The sequence below is a fragment of the Ranitomeya variabilis genome, chromosome 1, assembly GCF_051348905.1.
Source record: "Ranitomeya variabilis isolate aRanVar5 chromosome 1, aRanVar5.hap1, whole genome shotgun sequence".
Taxonomy (NCBI): Eukaryota; Metazoa; Chordata; class Amphibia; order Anura; family Dendrobatidae; genus Ranitomeya; species Ranitomeya variabilis.
The window spans coordinates 1026089837-1026107147 of record NC_135232.1 but is presented as its reverse complement, the minus strand read 5'-3'; positions in this window follow the sequence as shown (position 1 = coordinate 1026107147).

Sequence of the window (17311 nt, the reverse complement as noted above, 5' to 3'; positions counted from 1 at the left end):
ATAATATAGCATTCTACAATTCGAGCCTACATTTATACAGCATACGTTCTTAGTCCAAATAAAGAAAAAAGTTTACTTATACTTTAATCTGCTCAATTAGTTGCTCAAGGCCTTGTTCGCTTTGACCATCTGTAAAAATTGTTCAAAATTTCAGCTATTTAAGTAAAGCAAATGCCACAAAACGCTTTGTGTCTTAGGCCTGAATCGTCATTGCAAAATCGCCTGTTTTTTAGCGTAAATTCCTCTCAATTAGTGACATTATGATTTGTGACAAATTTATTGAAACATATTTGCACGTTTTTTAAGTTGTCTTTCGTGGTTTTGTTAGTTTTCAGATTTTTACGTCAAAGTTTTCTAGATGACTGATTCATGAAATGCAACTTTTTTTAAAAGTTGCAAAATTTACTGCAACTCTACTCCAGTCCCTCTATGGAGTTATTTTATGCATGCAAGTTAAAGGTTAAAGGCTGAAAAAAGACAGTTTGGGGCTTTATGCAAAATTTATGAATTGCGTGCACCATTTTGATGAATTTGGTGCAAAAAATGTTTGTAAAAACTGCAAGTCAAAGAATAAAAGTGACTTAACCCCCCTCCAACAAATGATAAAGCAGGCCCATAGACTCTGCCTTCAGAGATACTCCATTTCTATGAGTGTGCTGTCATTTACTGTTGATATAAATATAAATATATTGGCCTGCACTCTATGATAAATCGGGGTGCTGGTGCGACAGACCATGAGGTCCAACTACCAGTATTATATTCAATCCACCGCACTCCCTAAGTGGAATATCTTATGCAGAAATGTAAAATGATTTTTTGAAAATGCTAATTTATTCAAGTAGAGAAAAAGATCAAGTACATTGGATCAAACAGAAGGCAATTATTACACAATGTGCTAGCGACTCAGAATGATATGACGTTTCGACCCTCCCGGGTATTGGGACCCTGTAAGGATAAATGCACGGTGCTCCTGCGTCCTGTACTACGGCCGCAGTACAGGGTCCCATACCTATATCACCACAAGCAAGACGCTGATGCGCCGCTACTACTCCCAGACAAGGTTGAACCCAGAGACAAACCACCTACTAGACCATATTTATTCTTTAAAAGCCTATACAATAACCAGCAAGACGCTGATGCGCCGCTGTTATCCTTAAATAAGGTTATACACGGATCACTCATCAGGCCATATTTACTACCAAAGAACTATACCTGCCCCTGGATACCACAGGGACGACGTTCTTCCTTTTATAGGAATTATTCACTAAGTGCGACCTTAGAGTAAGACCCGGGAGGGTCGAAACGTCATATCATTCTGAGTCGCTTGCACATTGTGTAATAATTGCCTTCTGTTTGATCCAATGTACTTGATCTTTTTCTCTACTTGAATAAATTAGCATTTTCAAAAAATCATTTTACATTTCTGCATAAGATATTCCACTTAGGGAGTGCGGTGGATTGAATATAATACTATTTACTGTTGACAGGTGGACAATGGGCATCCCATCACTGAAATGTCCACATGTCACTAGAATAAAGTGTTTTTTTGCTGTCTGTTGCCTCCTTCTGCAATTTCTCTTGCACAGTGCCATGGTCGGCTGGGTGCTGTGCAGGTTCTCCAACCCCACAAACATGAGGCTGAGTTGCAGTTTACTGCATGGCACCTGGACGGAAAAATCCGAAATGTCATCAGTCAAACTGTACCAATCAAGTAATGAAAGCATAAAAAAGCTTAAAGGGGTGTTCCCATCTCCAAGATCCTATCCTTGAAGAAGCGGCGTGTTTAAGCCGCAAAACGCGCGTCGGGGTCGTTATTCTGGCGGGATCCCTCTCCTCCGTTTCCCCTCTGATTTGGTAAGCTGACTTAGGTCGATCCGTTACATTTGTACTTTGATTTTTAGGTCTGGCACTTCACTATTTATCAGCTTACCGTTGCACTGGGTCACATTGCATGGAAGGGGTCTCTTATTTTACCCTCCTTCCATGGTTATTGTGTAGTATGGGGACTCTAGAGGGGTGGGTTTCCCCCTGTTCTATGTTAGTCATGGGAAATTTGCACCTTAAGTATTACTGATAAATGTCTTTTAATTTTTGTATTAATAAAGCAGTTTTTTATATCATGCTCCGGGTTCTCCTATCTTTACCAAGATATGTAGTGGTGTAAAAATAATGATAATAATAGCAAATACCTCCAACTAGAAATGTAGTATAGTTTTTCTGATTTGCTACGTTTCTTTCCTCATGTGCAGGCATTACAAGACCTTAAGTATCCATGGTTATGACTACTAGCATCTAGCTGTCATTATATCAGTGGTCATAACCATGGATACCTAAGGACCTGCAATGCCTGCACATGAGGAAAAAGACATAGTAAATCAGAAAAACTATACTACATTTGTAATTAGAGGTATTTGCTAATATTATTACACTTACTGCATATTGGGGTAGGATCTTGGAGATGGGAATATCTTTAATGGATCAGGGAGTACTGGATATTTATGAAAACAGCAGGTATTTACCAGGTCTCTTCCATCATATAATTACATAGCAAAGAAATGAATCCTCATGCTGGAATGGTGGGTGACAACATGTCGTTTGCTCTTTTCTGCCACTGGAGGCCAATATGTATCCAAAACCATTTAATCAAAAATCACTGAGACATGTCCATATTTTTCTGGCAGCACAGATGAAGAATACCCACACAAATCTATGGGTCTGTGAAAATCATGGCCAACATATGGATGGCATCAATCTGCAGTCCGTGTGCTGTCCGTGGTTAATGTAATAATGTATAGGAGAAGCTTTGTTATTTATTTTTCATAAATGAAAATAACTGATGAAAGACTGATGGCAAAAACTGACACACGGAATACTGATGACTCTTGTATCTTTTCTTACGTATATCTTTAAACACGTCTGAACGAGGCCTTAAACAGTAAAATGGATTGCTACGAGAAAGGTAATGATTTACTCAGCATAAAGCACCTTTTACCTATATCCCATCAGTTTGGGGTAAAAAATTCTGATGACAGATTCTCTTTAAGATAGATTAGTAGATGTAATGCTTGGCCAAAATAAAAAATGACACCTTGCCTTTTTTCAAAGTAAATAACACATCTTTTTGCTTTTTTAAACCTCAATTTAAAAACAGAATCTACTATATAATTGTCTAAGGGTCACTTCCATCTTTCTGTCTGTCTGTCTTTCTGTCTGTCACGGAAATCCCAAGTCGCTGATTGGTCGTGGCCGTTTTGCCGCAACCAATCAGCGACGGCCACAGTCCGGCGGCCAAATGGCCGCTCCTTACTCCTTACTGCCTGGGCTGTGTTATATACTACGTCTCTGCTATATACTACATGGCTGTGCAATGTATTACGTGGCTGTGCTATATACTACGTGGCTGTGGTATATATTACGTGGCTGGGCGATATACTACATCGCTGTGCTATATACTACGTGGCCTGTGTTATATACTGCATGGGCAGTGTTATATACTACGTCTCTGTGCTATATACTACGTGGCTGTGCTATATACTACGTGGCTGTGCAATATATTACGTGGCTGTGCAATATATTATGTGGCTAGGCAATATTCTACGTGTCTGTGTTATATACTACGTGGCTTGGCAATATACTACGTGGCTGGGCAATATACTACGTGGCAATTTCAACCACGCTTCGCTAATTGTTCGCGGCCGGCCGAATCCTGTGTGTAAATTGCATTATTCTGAAAACTTCATAAATAAACTACATACAGATTCTAGAATACCCGATGCGTTAGAATCGGGCCACCATCTAGCTTTTCAATAAAGGACAATGAAAGCTGGATTTTTTTAAATTACCTTTTTTTTAATCTGTGTTGCATTTGTAGTCAATAGCAGTCAGTTTACCACTTGGTTAGTGCACATTCTGAAAGGTTTACATAGTAATATCAGGTGAACATACACAGAGATGCAGAATGTGATCTCCAGGTAACAATGAATCCAGAGACACAAAAGCTGAAAAGCTGAAGTGTCAATACCCTTTTGTGCACATGTTCAGTCGCTTGGTTTTATGATTTAGTTGTGGTCACAAAAAATAAACTTTGAAAGGCACAAATGTCATTTTACATAATATACAATTCAATAGAAAGTCAATATCCAGTGCTGCTGCAAATAGTAGTAACACTATATTAGTTTTCTCTTTATATATTTATAATTTTATTATTATTATTATTATTATTATTATTATTTATTGTTATAGCGCCATTTATTCCATGGCGCTTTACAAGTGAGGAGGGGTATACATAATAAAAACAAGTACAATAATCTTGAACAATACAAGTCATAACTGGTACAGGAGGAGTGAGGACCCTGCCCGCGAGGGCTCACAATCTACAAGGGATGGGTGAGAATACAGTAGGTGAGGATAGAGCTGATCGTGCAGCGGTTGGTTGATCGGTGGTTACTGCAGGTTGTAGGCTTGTCGGAAGAGGTGGGTCTTCAGATTCTTTTTGAAGGTTTCGATGGTGGGCGAGAGTCTGATGTGTTGTGGTAGAGGGTTCCAGAGTAGGGGTGATACGCGAGAGAAATCTTGTATACGATTGTGGGAAGAGGAGATAAGAGGGGAGTAGAGAAGGAGATCTTGTGAGGATCGGAGGTTGCGTGTAGGAAAGTACTGGGAGATGAGGTCACAGATGTAAGGAGGAGACAGGTTGTGGATGGCTTTGTACGTCATGGTTAGGGTTTTGTACTGGAGTCTCTGGGCAATGGGGAGCCAGTGAAGGGATTGACAGAGGGGAGAGGCCGGAGAATAGCGGGGGGACAGGTGGATTAGTCGGGCAGCAGAGTTTAGAATAGATTGGAGGGGTGCGAGAGTGTTTGAGGGGAGGCCACAGAGCAGGAGGTTGCAGTAGTCAAGACGAGAGATGATGAGGGCATGGACTAGGGTTTTTGCAGATTCTTGGTTGAGGAATGAACGGATTCGTGCAATATTTTTGAGTTGAAGTCGGCAGGAAGTGGAAAGGGCTTGGATATGTGGTTTGAAGGAGAGATCAGCGTCAAGGATAACCCCGAGGCAGCGAGCTTGTGGGACTGGGGAGAGTGGGCAGCCATTTACTGTAATGGATAGGTTCGTTGGGGGGGTCACGTGAGATGGGGGAAAGATGATGAATTCTGTTTTGTCCATGTTAAGTTTCAGAAATTTAGCGGAGAAGAAGGATGAAATAGTGGACAGACATTGAGGGATTCTGGTTAGTAGGGAGGTGATATCTGGTCCAGAGATGTAGATCTGTGTGTCATCAGCATAGAGGTGATACTGAAAGCCATGAGATTCTATGAGCTGTCCCAGGCCAAAGGTGTAAATGGAGAAGAGCAGGGGCCCAAGGACTGAACCTTGTGGGACTCCGACAGAGAGGGGGCGAGGTGAGAAGGTGGTGTGTGAGTGGGAGACGCTGAATGTCCGGTCTGTTAGGTATGATGAGATCCAGGATAGGGCCAAGTCTGTGATGCCAAGGGATGAGAGGGTCTGTAATAATAGGGAATGGTACACTGTGTCTGCAGCGCCCCAGAGTCCTGGTCGTTGCAGTAGCATGGTTCAGCCACTAAGGGGGGCCATGCTGCGTTCGATGGCACGGAAGGAGTTCTCTGAGCAGGTATCACAGTCACCAATACATTTCACAGCTGGGCCTCCGGGGGGAGCTAAGGGTGCTATTCATTAGGCCACTCCCCACCATAGTGGGTAAACTGGGGGTCAGGCAGGAAGTTAGAGAGAACGCTGACGGGATTGAACGGAGCAACACCTGGTGGCAGAGGGTGTTGTGAAGGGAGAGACTGTAGGGTCTCTGCCAGGGGTGGGATCCTGGCAGAGGCTTGGCATGGAAAGAACGTAAAGGGACCGTGCCTGCTCAGCATAGCGGCGGTGCCCAAGGAAGGACTAAGAAGCGAGATAGATTGTGCTGAGTGAGAAACGAAATCAAGCGAAAGGAGATACCAGTGAGGGTTGTGCTGAAAGAGGCAGCACCTTACTGAGGCGCACTACCGGTGGCCGGAACGCCGAGGAGGTAAAGAGTTTCAAGCCATACCTCAGACCTACGGCAGGGCAGTTAGCTTGAGGCGGACTGTCTCACGCATCACCCAGGAAGGCAAAGGGGGGTACCAACAGGAGAGGGGCGCAGATAGAGTCCCGGAAGATCTCCGAGCCTCCCCGTCATACGGGTGCGTTCCTACCATAGTATCTGGAGGGACGAGGAAGATCATTGCGAATTAAGTTGTTGTGAGGGAACACGAGAAACAGACACAACAGTTGTGGGGTACTTTCCATAAGCACAGCAGGGAAGGACTGCAACACATAGCGCTAGAAGGAAGGCACCGATTTCCACCTGCAAGGAGAGCTCTGGAAGTGCATTGGACCGGCCGGACTTGCGCAGCCTGGTGAGCCGTATTCCGGACTGAGGACCCAGAGAGCTTCAGTAAAGAGGTAAAGAGACTGCAACCTGGTGTCCTCGTTATTTACCGCGACCTGCACCCCACAACTGCACCGCTACAACATCACTTATTGCACCGGACGTCCCCCACTGACAGACAGGGCCACGGACCGGGTCTAGCCACCGTGACAACCCCAGGACTGAGACCTAGAGGCCCGGCTCCGGGTACCCCTCGGCCCTGCGGCGGTGTGGGGGCGCTCCAACTTGGCGTCACGAACAGGATTTACTTAAGCCTGAAGAATCAGGTCATGTGTGCCTAGAGACTGTGATTTACTGTACTTTATTGCAAGATTGTGCTGCGCCATTGGCCGCCAGAAGTTCCCGCCAAAAGGCGCCGCCATTGCTACACCCCAGGAGAAGGAGGGTGTGTTATGGGCGGAGACTCCCAGTTTGGCGCGAGAAATGGCTACCGCCCCCTGCACTTCTGGCTGCAAAGAGATGACCTGCCCCAAAACAGAAGACAACCCCCTGAGATGCAACGGCGGGAAGCTGGCGACGGAGAAGCCCGACCTCGGAGAAATGGCGGAGTTAGGTGCATGCACTGCCAGCGACTATCAGGCGGCGATGATGAACGGCGAGTGCCTGAGCGAGGAAGAAGCGGTTCAGGCCTGCCTTTCTTCACCGGAGATGGACCGGAAGGCCGCGGACCCGACAGCAGAGCTACGTCCACCAATCCCGACCTCGGAGTTAGAGGAGGGGGAACCACGGCCAGCGGGGCCGAATCCGAGCATCCCATTGGAGGAGCCCCGGTTCGGGCTGCAGCAAATTCCAGCGTCCTCGTTAACGGACCGGAGCGACACCGATGGAACCATATTAGGCGCAGGTATGGCCGACGTCCCTGCTCCCCTCCGCGAGCCCACTTCCATGACCCACCTCTATCGCAGTAGGGAGCGACTTATCTCGGCAGGGCTAATGGTGCTATCCCCCGATGACCTGGGGAGGATGGTGCCACCGCTGTCGACTGGAGTGGGGGAGCCTGTGGATGTGAGCTTAGATGGAGTAGTTCTTCGGTGGGACACCCCCTGGTTTAGAGCAGATGGATCCCGGGAGAACGGGTCCACTCTTGCGGTGCTTACATGGGAACAATATAGACAGTGCTTGATTCTGCAGTGGAAAGGACGGAAAGGAGCTGAGTCGATGGGCCCAACGAAAGTACAACAACCCCCCCCGGCATGGGATGACAGAGACGCGGTAAGGCGGGGCACTGTGTTGGCCTACCATGTAAAAAGGGGGTGGGGCCTCATACACGAGCCGGGACTGGATACTGATGTTTTCGTTGCGCACTGTAACGTGAGGGCTCCCTGTTGTGGCCGAAGTGGAGAACCGTTACAAAAGGGGGATCCAGTGACCTACAGCCGCCACTTGAACCCACTCGGGTGGTATGCACGAAATGTTCGGCGGTGTATGTCTGGGCCTGCGGCACCTGCAGCCCCAGATCTGGTCCCGGGAGCGCCTGAACTTGTCACTATCGCGACGGTACGCCTAGTGGCAGCCCCGGAGTTGGCCAGTCGAGTCCATCTGCATGTTCGAACCGAGGACACTGGCGCTGTAGTGACCGGGGTCCAGGAACCAAAGCCACCGGAAGGAGAATAAACCTCGATACCATGAAAATGTAAATAGTTAACTGTTCATTCCTTTAACTGTTCCTGTTTGCTGCTAAACCCGTCTAGGGTTAAAGGTGACCCCTTTGTTGATCCGGGGTCACTGTTGTTTTCCTGAAGTTTATACAGTTTTAAAAAAGAGAACTGCAGAAATCATGAACTGCGCATGATTCAAACTTTCCCTTGTAAATAGTTTGCACTTTCTTAAAGGTGCTCCCTACTGGTTTTAGTCAAAAGACACTTTGCGAAGAAACCGTTCCTACTGGTCCTAGTTAAAGACACTTTGTGAAGATACCGGACCGGAACTTTGCATGAGACTGGTAGGCTGAGAAGACGAGCTACCTCAGAGAGACCTGGTCCCCTCTTAAAGGGGATGTGAAGAATTGTACTTGAAAGCGATACTGTTACAGAACAGTAATGTGGTAATGATGCCTTAAAAAGAAAATGTAACTGTTTCACATGCCGAGTTATATGTGTTGAATTTGTTAAAATGTGAAATTTGAATAATGTTTTGAAGACAGGAAAGATGCAGAGAGCCCGTAGGGGTAGAAGTAGAGGTCTGCATAGTTGAAAGTAAGAGAAGTAATAATGAGGGTGAGGATAGAAGGTAAACCCTGCGTCCCCATTGAAAAGTTACTTTATTGCTAAGGACAGAGAGTGAACCCGTAGGGGTTAGAGAGTGAGTCCTTAAAGGGGCCGAGTAGAGCTGGCTCAGAGTTCTTCAACCGAAAGGAATGTTATGTCTATACTGTGTATAGTAGCGAAAGGCAGTAGGCCCTGGCTGAACAGGGCGGTCCTGTAGAAGAAAGGAGAGGCAGTAGGTCTGGTGCCGTAGGGACAGGCGGTCCTGCAGGTTCACAAGAAGGAGAATGTAAAGTTGAAATGCCTTATAATGTGATTATAGGAAGGCCTTTGATAGACTAAGAGTGTGAGTTTCTTAAAGGCAATGTTAAGTTATTATTTCAAAAATTGCACTAAATAGAATACCCGGTTGGGTAACAGAAGTTATTTATACTCTGTAAATTATAAGGTTAATTATGTTTGTAACGTTACAAGTGTCCTCACCTCCCATAAAGGGAAGCCTACTTAAGTATACTTATTGTTATTTGCACTCAACAAAATTGTATGTCTTTTTGCTAACCTGTATTGTTGTTTTTCTTCCCAGTCCCGGAGTACTGTGTTTAACCAGGGGGGAGTGCAGCGCCCCAGAGTCCTGGTCGTTGCAGTAGCATGGTTCAGCCACTAAGGGGGGCCATGCTGCGTTCGATGGCACGGAAGGAGTTCTCTGAGCAGGTATCACAGTCACCAATACATTTCACAGCTGGGCCTCCGGGGGGAGCTAAGGGTGCTATTCATTAGGCCACTCCCCACCATAGTGGGTAAACTGGGGGTCAGGCAGGAAGTTAGAGAGAACGCTGACGGGATTGAACGGAGCAACACCTGGTGGCAGAGGGTGTTGTGAAGGGAGAGACTGTAGGGTCTCTGCCAGGGGTGGGATCCTGGCAGAGGCTTGGCATGGAAAGAACGTAAAGGGACCGTGCCTGCTCAGCATAGCGGCGGTGCCCAAGGAAGGACTAAGAAGCGAGATAGATTGTGCTGAGTGAGAAACGAAATCAAGCGAAAGGAGATACCAGTGAGGGTTGTGCTGAAAGAGGCAGCACCTTACTGAGGCGCACTACCGGTGGCCGGAACGCCGAGGAGGTAAAGAGTTTCAAGCCATACCTCAGACCTACGGCAGGGCAGTTAGCTTGAGGCGGACTGTCTCACGCATCACCCAGGAAGGCAAAGGGGGGTACCAACAGGAGAGGGGCGCAGATAGAGTCCCGGAAGATCTCCGAGCCTCCCCGTCATACGGGTGCGTTCCTACCATAGTATCTGGAGGGACGAGGAAGATCATTGCGAATTAAGTTGTTGTGAGGGAACACGAGAAACAGACACAACAGTTGTGGGGTACTTTCCGTAAGCACAGCAGGGAAGGACTGCAACACATAGCGCTAGAAGGAAGGCACCGATTTCCACCTGCAAGGAGAGCTCTGGAAGTGCATTGGACCGGCCGGACTTGCGCAGCCTGGTGAGCCGTATTCCGGACTGAGGACCCAGAGAGCTTCAGTAAAGAGGTAAAGAGACTGCAACCTGGTGTCCTCGTTATTTACCGCGACCTGCACCCCACAACTGCACCGCTACAACATCACTTATTGCACCGGACGTCCCCCACTGACAGACAGGGCCACGGACCGGGTCTAGCCACCGTGACAACCCCAGGACTGAGACCTAGAGGCCCGGCTCCGGGTACCCCTCGGCCCTGCGGCGGTGTGGGGGCGCTCCATGTCAAAGGCAGCCGACAGGTCGAGGAGGAGGAGAACAGAGTAGTGTCGCTTGCTCTTGGCGGTTAAAAGGTCAGTGGTGACCTTAGTTAGGGCAGTTTCAGTGGAATGGTGTGACCGGAAGCCAGATTGTAAGCGGTCAAAGAGGGAGCAAGAAGAGAGATGGGAGGACAGTTCAAGGTAGACGTGTTGTTCCAGTAGTTTTGAGGCATAGGGGAGAAGTGATATAGGGCGATAGCTAGATACAGAGGATGGGTCAAGAGAGGGCTTTTTGAGGATAGGTGTGATGGAGGCATGTTTAAAGCTTGAGGGGAAAACACCATTTGTTAGTGATAGGTTGAAGAGATGGGTTAGGGTTGGGATGAAGATTGTGGTGAGGTTTGGGATGAGGTGGGTTGGGAGCGGGTCAAGTGCACAGGTGGTGAGATGCGATCTTGAGAGTAGAGTGGCGAGTTGATCTTCTGTAATGGTGGAGTAGTTGGTTTTGGAGGTGGAGGGTAGGGAAGTTGGGAGGAAGGGCTCTGGGGCTTGTTGACCAAAACTGTCTCTGATGTTATCAATCTTCTGCTTGAAGAATGAGGCAAAGTCTTCAGCAGAGATAAGTGAGGAGGGAGGAGGTGCTGGGGGACGGAGGAGAGAATTGAAGGTGTTGAATAACTGTTTAGGGTTGTGAGACAGGGAGGATATGAGAGATGAGAAGTAGGTTTGTTTAGCTGTGGCGAGTGCGGTCTTGAAAGTAGTGAGGGACTGTTTGAATGCGATTAAGTGGTCGTTGGAGTGGGATCTTTTCCATCTGCGCTCAGCAGCCCTGGAAGCTTGCCTCAGTTCTTTGGTCAGGCTGGTGTGCCAGGGCTGTCTGTTGATTTTGCGAGCTTTGGTATGTGTAAGTGGGGCAGCAGATTCCAAAGCTACAGCTATTGTGGTGTTATATAGAGCGGCAGCGTCATCTGCATTGTGTATGGAACTTATGTCTGTGAGAGGGAGGAGGGATTCAGAGAATGAATGTAGGTCAAGATGTTTAAGATTTCTGCGAGGGTGTGAAAGTTTGTGGGGTGGGGACTCTAGACATGGAGTGGAGAGAGATGAGAATGTGAGAAGGTTGTGGTCAGAGAGAGGAAGAGGCGAGTTAGAGAGGTTAGATAGGGAGCAGAGGCGGGTGAAGATGAGGTCCAGTGTGTGACCATCTTTGTGAGTGGCTGCAGAAGACCATTGAGTGAGGCCGAAGGAGGAAGAGAGAGATAGAAGTTTAGTGGCAGCTGAGAGGGAAGTGTCAATGGGTATGTTGAAATCGCCCATGATGATAGTGGGGATGTCCGCAGAAAGGAAATGAAGTAGCCAGGTGGTGAAGTGGTCAAAGAAGGTGGTGGCTGGCCCTGGGGGGCGGTAAATGACAGCCAGTTGGAGGTTGGAGGGGGAGTAGATGCGCACAGAGTGCACCTCAAAGGAAGGGAGGGTAACAGAGGGTGGCAGTGGGATTGGGGTGAAGGAGCAGTTATCTGACAGGAGAAAACCAACTCCTCCACCATGCTTGCTGCTGGGGCGGGGTGTGTGAGAAAGGTGGAAGCCACCGTAAGAGAGTGCAGCAGGGGAGGCCGTGTCAGAAGGGGTGAGCCAGGTTTCGGTGATGGCGAGGAAGGAAAGTTTGGTAGTAACAAAAAGATCATGGATGTAGGAAAGCTTGTTACAGACAGAGCGAGCGTTCCACAGAGCTCCTGTTAGTGGGACTGGGGAAGCGGGGGCTGGGCGAATGGGTATAAGGTTAGAGAGGTTACGGAAGTTTGTGATGGAGCGTGGATGGGAGGTAGAAATGACTGTGGGAATATGGTGAGGAGGACCAGGATTTGGAGAGATATCACCAGCAGTGAGAAGGAGCAGAGATAGTGTTAGCAGATGGGAGCAGGAGAGAGCGTGAGGGGGCTGCCTGTGCTTTGAGACAGAGGATTGTATGTTAAGGAACAGTTCTGAGGAGGAGGTGAGATGGATGGGGAGGATTGAAGAGGAGATGAACAGTTCCTTACTTGGTGTGGGGATTGGGGGAGGTTGCAGAAAGTGAAAGATTATAGGGGTAAAAGTGACAACAAACAGAAACATTGTTTGCAGTGACTGACCAGTTACCTTCAGTTCCCTTCAGGTTCAATTCAGGTTTTAATTCTAATGTAATCCACACTTTTAGAACACACTTCTAGAAATCAAATCACACTGCAGACTAAAGTCCTGCAGACTTGTGCTATGCAATATATGGAAAACTAAGTGCGGTCAGGTGTGGAGCAGAGAGGAGTGGTCTCTGCTCATCTTGGTCAGAGAATTAAGGGTCGACCAGATGCATACAATCAAGACTAAGTAAACAAGGTCATAAATATCACAGAGTAAGTTGGGGGTTAGCTGAAAGGCATACCATCACAATGCTAGGAGCAGGGGAAAGTCTATGCGCAAAGCTGGGTGATGTATTATGTGCGCTTCATAGGAGAGCTGGATGAACATACCATCACAATGCTAGGAGCAGGGGAAAGTCTATGCGCAAAGCTGGGTGATGTATTATGTGCGCTTCATAGGAGAGCTGGATGAACATACCTGTTGGAAGAATAGAGATGCTTGTTAGAGTGCGATGGTGGCAGGTAGCAGGGCACAGTCTGTATACATCTTTCAGGTTTTAATTCTAATGTAATCCAGACTTTTAGAACACACTTCTAGAAATCACACTGCAGACAGAATGTGATCTCCAGGTAACAATGAATCCAGAGACACAAAAGCTGAAAAGCTGAAATGTCAATACCCTTTTGTGCACATGTTCAGTCGCTTGGTTTTATGATTTAGTTGTGGTCACAAAAAATAAACTTTGAAAGGCACAAATGTCATTTTACATAATATACAATTCAATAGAAAGTCAATATCCAGTGCTGCTGCAAATAGTAGTAACACTATATTAGTTTTCTCTTTATATATTTATAATTTTATTATATATCATGTTATTGATTTATTGTTCATACAAATTACCTAGACTTAGCTTGACATTTTATGACTTATGGCACCAGGATGTGGCAAATATGAAAACACTAGTGTGCCCAATATTTAATGTACCTATATGACGGTGGTCAACCCTTTGGCAGATTATGAGCCATTTTGAAATATAAGATGTGGTGTGGAGCCACACTAAGTGGTAGAATTACAGCTTAGTAGTATGATTTTTAGTGTTAGATTCCAATTTCAATATGGAGTTAGTTCCTGAACCTGTTGTAGAACCTTTTAAGTCTGAAATTGAACCAGTGCCTGTGATCCGTGTTGACTAAACCAGAACCTGTTCCCGTTGCCTGTATTACCTGAACCTGAAACCGCTCCAACGGTACATGAGCTTCATAATATTAATCTTTTATTTTTTATATAGCGCTAACATATTTCACAGCGCTTTACAGTTTGCACACATGATCATCACTGTCCCCGATAGGGCTCACAATCTAAATTCCCTATCAGTATGTCTTTGGAATGTGGGAGGAAACCAGAGTACCCGGAGGAAACCCACGCAAACACGGAGAGAACATACAAACTCTTTGCAGATGTTGTCCTGGGTGGGATTAGAACACAGGACTCCAGCGCTCCAAGGCTGCAGTGCTAACCACTGCACCACCGAGCTTGAAGCTGATCCAGCAGTACCTGTGCCTGAAACCATTCCGGGATTACATGAGCCTCAAAATCGCTCCAGTGGTACAAGAGCCTGAAGCTACTCCAGCGGTACCTGAACCTGCACCAGTGTCAGTCCTGTCAAGTGTCCTAGTATCCGCACTGTCTGAACCTGCACCAGTGTTCATCATGTAAAGTGTTCAAGGATTCACACTGTCTGAACCTCCATCAGTATCCATTCCTGCCTTAGGCCATGAACCCCACAGATCCCAAGAGTTGATCCATCAGCGAGATCAGTAGGAAAACATTTTGTCCTATCTGCAGACTGTGAATACTCGTCTGAATGTCCTGATGCTTCATCCGCTCCAGCCCAAGTTGCAGCAACCTTAGCAGTGAGTACAAAGCCTGCAACTTTTGCTCCTGGAGCTAATCCTTGTCTCTCTGCTCCGCCACGTTATGATGAGGATGGCAGCAGTGCCATGGGTTCCTGAGTCAGTCCATGCTGCACTATGAAATGGTGACCCATCCATTTTCCTCTGATTGGGCTAAAGTGGGATTCCTGATGTCCCACCTAGCAGGAGAGGCCTTAGCGTGGCTCAACCCCTCTTGGGAGAGAGAGAACCCTGTGACCTTGATTTTGTAGGCCTTCCTGTTTGCCTTTCGAAAGGTCTTCTATGAGCCGTTCATTATGTCTTCTGCTGCATCCTCCTTTCTCCGACTATATCAGGGTGTCAGTATGTCATCCAGTTCCACACCGTGTCTTGGTTGGAATGACGAGGCTATGGTAGCCGGCTTCTGGAAGGGATTGTCCGGAAGAATGAAGGACAAACTGGTTGGTCGAGACATCCGTGCTACCCTAGACAACCTGATTTTCCTGGCAATCCACATACACCTCATATTCCATGAACGGTCCAGAGAGGTGATGCATTAGAAAGAAAACCGTTGTGTCTAGCTCCGTCCATCCAGTCACTGCTCGTTCCCCAGCCTTCTGAGACAGCTGTCTTCTCTGGACCTACAGTGCCTACAAGTAGTATTCAACCCCCTGCAGATTTATCAGGTTTACACATTTGGAATTAACTTGGCATTGTGACATTTGGACTGTAGATCAGCCTGGAAGTGTGAAATGCACTGCAGCAAAAAAGAATGTTATTTCTTTGTTTATTTTTTTTTTAAATTGTGAAAAGTCTTTTCAGAGGGTCACTTATTATTCAACCCCTCAACCCACCAGATTTCTGTTTGGTTCCCCTAAAGTATTAAGAAGTAGTTCAGGCACAAAGAACAATGAGCTTCACATGTTTGGATTAATTATCCTTTTCCAGCCTTTTCTGACTATTTAAGACCCTCCCCAAACTTGTGAACAGCACTCATACATGGTCAACATGGGAAAGACAAAGGAGCATTCCAAGGCCATCAGAGACAAGATCGTGGAGGGTCACAAGGCTGGCAAGGGGTACAACACCCTTTCCAAGGAGTTGGGCCTACCTGTCTCCACTGTTGGGAGCATCATCCGGAATTGGAAGGCTTATGGAACTACTGTTAGCCTTCCATGGCCTGGACAGCCTTTGAAAGTTTCCTCCCGTGCCGAGGCCAGGCTTGTCCGAAGAGTCAAGGCTAACCCAAGGACAACAAGGAAGGAGCTCCGGGAAGATCTCATGGCAGTGGGGACATTGGTTTCAGTCAATACCATAAGTAACGTACTCCACCGCAATGGTCTCCGTTCCAGACGAGCCCGTAAGGTACCTTTACTTTCAAAGCGTCATGTCAAGGCTCGTCTACAGTTTGCTCATGATCACTTGGAGGACTCTGAGACTGACTGGTTCAAGGTTCTCTGGTCTGATGAGACCAAGATCGAGATCTTTGGTGCCAACCACACACGTGACGTTTGGAGACTGGATGGCACTGCATACGACCCCAAGAATACCATCCCTACAGTCAAGCATGGTGGTGGCAGCATCATGCTGTGGGGCTGTTTCTCAGCCAAGGGGCCTGGCCATCTGGTCCGCATCCATGGGAAGATGGATAGCACGGCCTACCTGGAGATTTTGGCCAAGAACCTCCGCTCCTCCATCAAGGATCTTAAGATGGGTCGTCATTTCATCTTCCAACAAGACGACAACCCAAAGCACACAGCCAAGAAAAACAAGGCCTGGTTCAAGAGGCAAAAAATCAAGGTGTTGCAGTGGCCTAGTCAGTCTCCTGACCTTAACCCAATTGAAAACTTGTGGAAGGAGCTCAATATTAAAGTCCACATGAGACACCCAAAGAACCTAGATAACTTGGAGAAGATCTGCATGGAGGAGTGAGCCAAGATAACTCCAGAGACCTGTGCCGGCCTGATCACGATTATTAGCTGTAATTGCAAACAAAGGTTATTCCACAAAATATTAAACCTAGGGGTTGAATAATAATTGACCCACACTTTTATGTTTAAAATTTATAAAAATTTAACTGAGCAACAAAACTTTTTGGTTTGTAAGATTTAGGCATCTGTTAATAAATCCTGCTCTTGTTTGAAGTTTGAAGGCTCTAACTTATTTGCATCTTATTAAACCCGCTAAATCTGCAGGGGGTTGAATACTACTTGTAGGCACTGTATGTCGACCATGTGAAGCTGGTTGAGCAGCAGCAGGAAGACTGTCATGCCAAGGGATTGTACTACGGTGTACTACTAATACGGAACATCTCACCAATTCTTATCCTGAGAGGTCAGAGACAGAAATATAGCGAAGGGACTGGAAGCCACAGGCAGACATGGGACGTCCTGTGTTGTGGATTCTGTTTGTGGGCTCCCTCTGGTGGTTACTGCTGGTACTGGGTGACTTTGGTGGGTTGCAGCCTTTGGTTTCCACCTGTCCATCAGTGGCTGGGTGTTTCCTATTTTACCTGGCCTTTCTGTCATTTCCCTTGCCGGCTATCAATGTATTCAGATGTGCTCTGTTTGGTTCCTGCCTACCTGCTCCCAGATCTTTCAGGATAAGCTAAGTGCTGATTTTCAGTTGTTTGGTTTTTTTTTGTCCAGCTTGCTTATTATGTCTCTATGCTAGCTGGTAGCTCTAGTGGACTGAGGTTCTCCCCATGTGCCATGAGTTGGCACATGGGTTCTTGTAATCTCAGGATGTTTTTTTTGATTAGGGTTTTTTGCTGACCGCTCAGTCCCCTTTTGTATCGTTCTGCTTTCTAGTTTACAGCGGGCCTCAATTTGCTAAAACTATATATATCATCACTATGTGTGTGCCTTCCTCTCATTTCACCGTCAATACATGTGGGGGGCAACTATATCTTTTGGGGTTCATTCCGCTGGAGGCAAG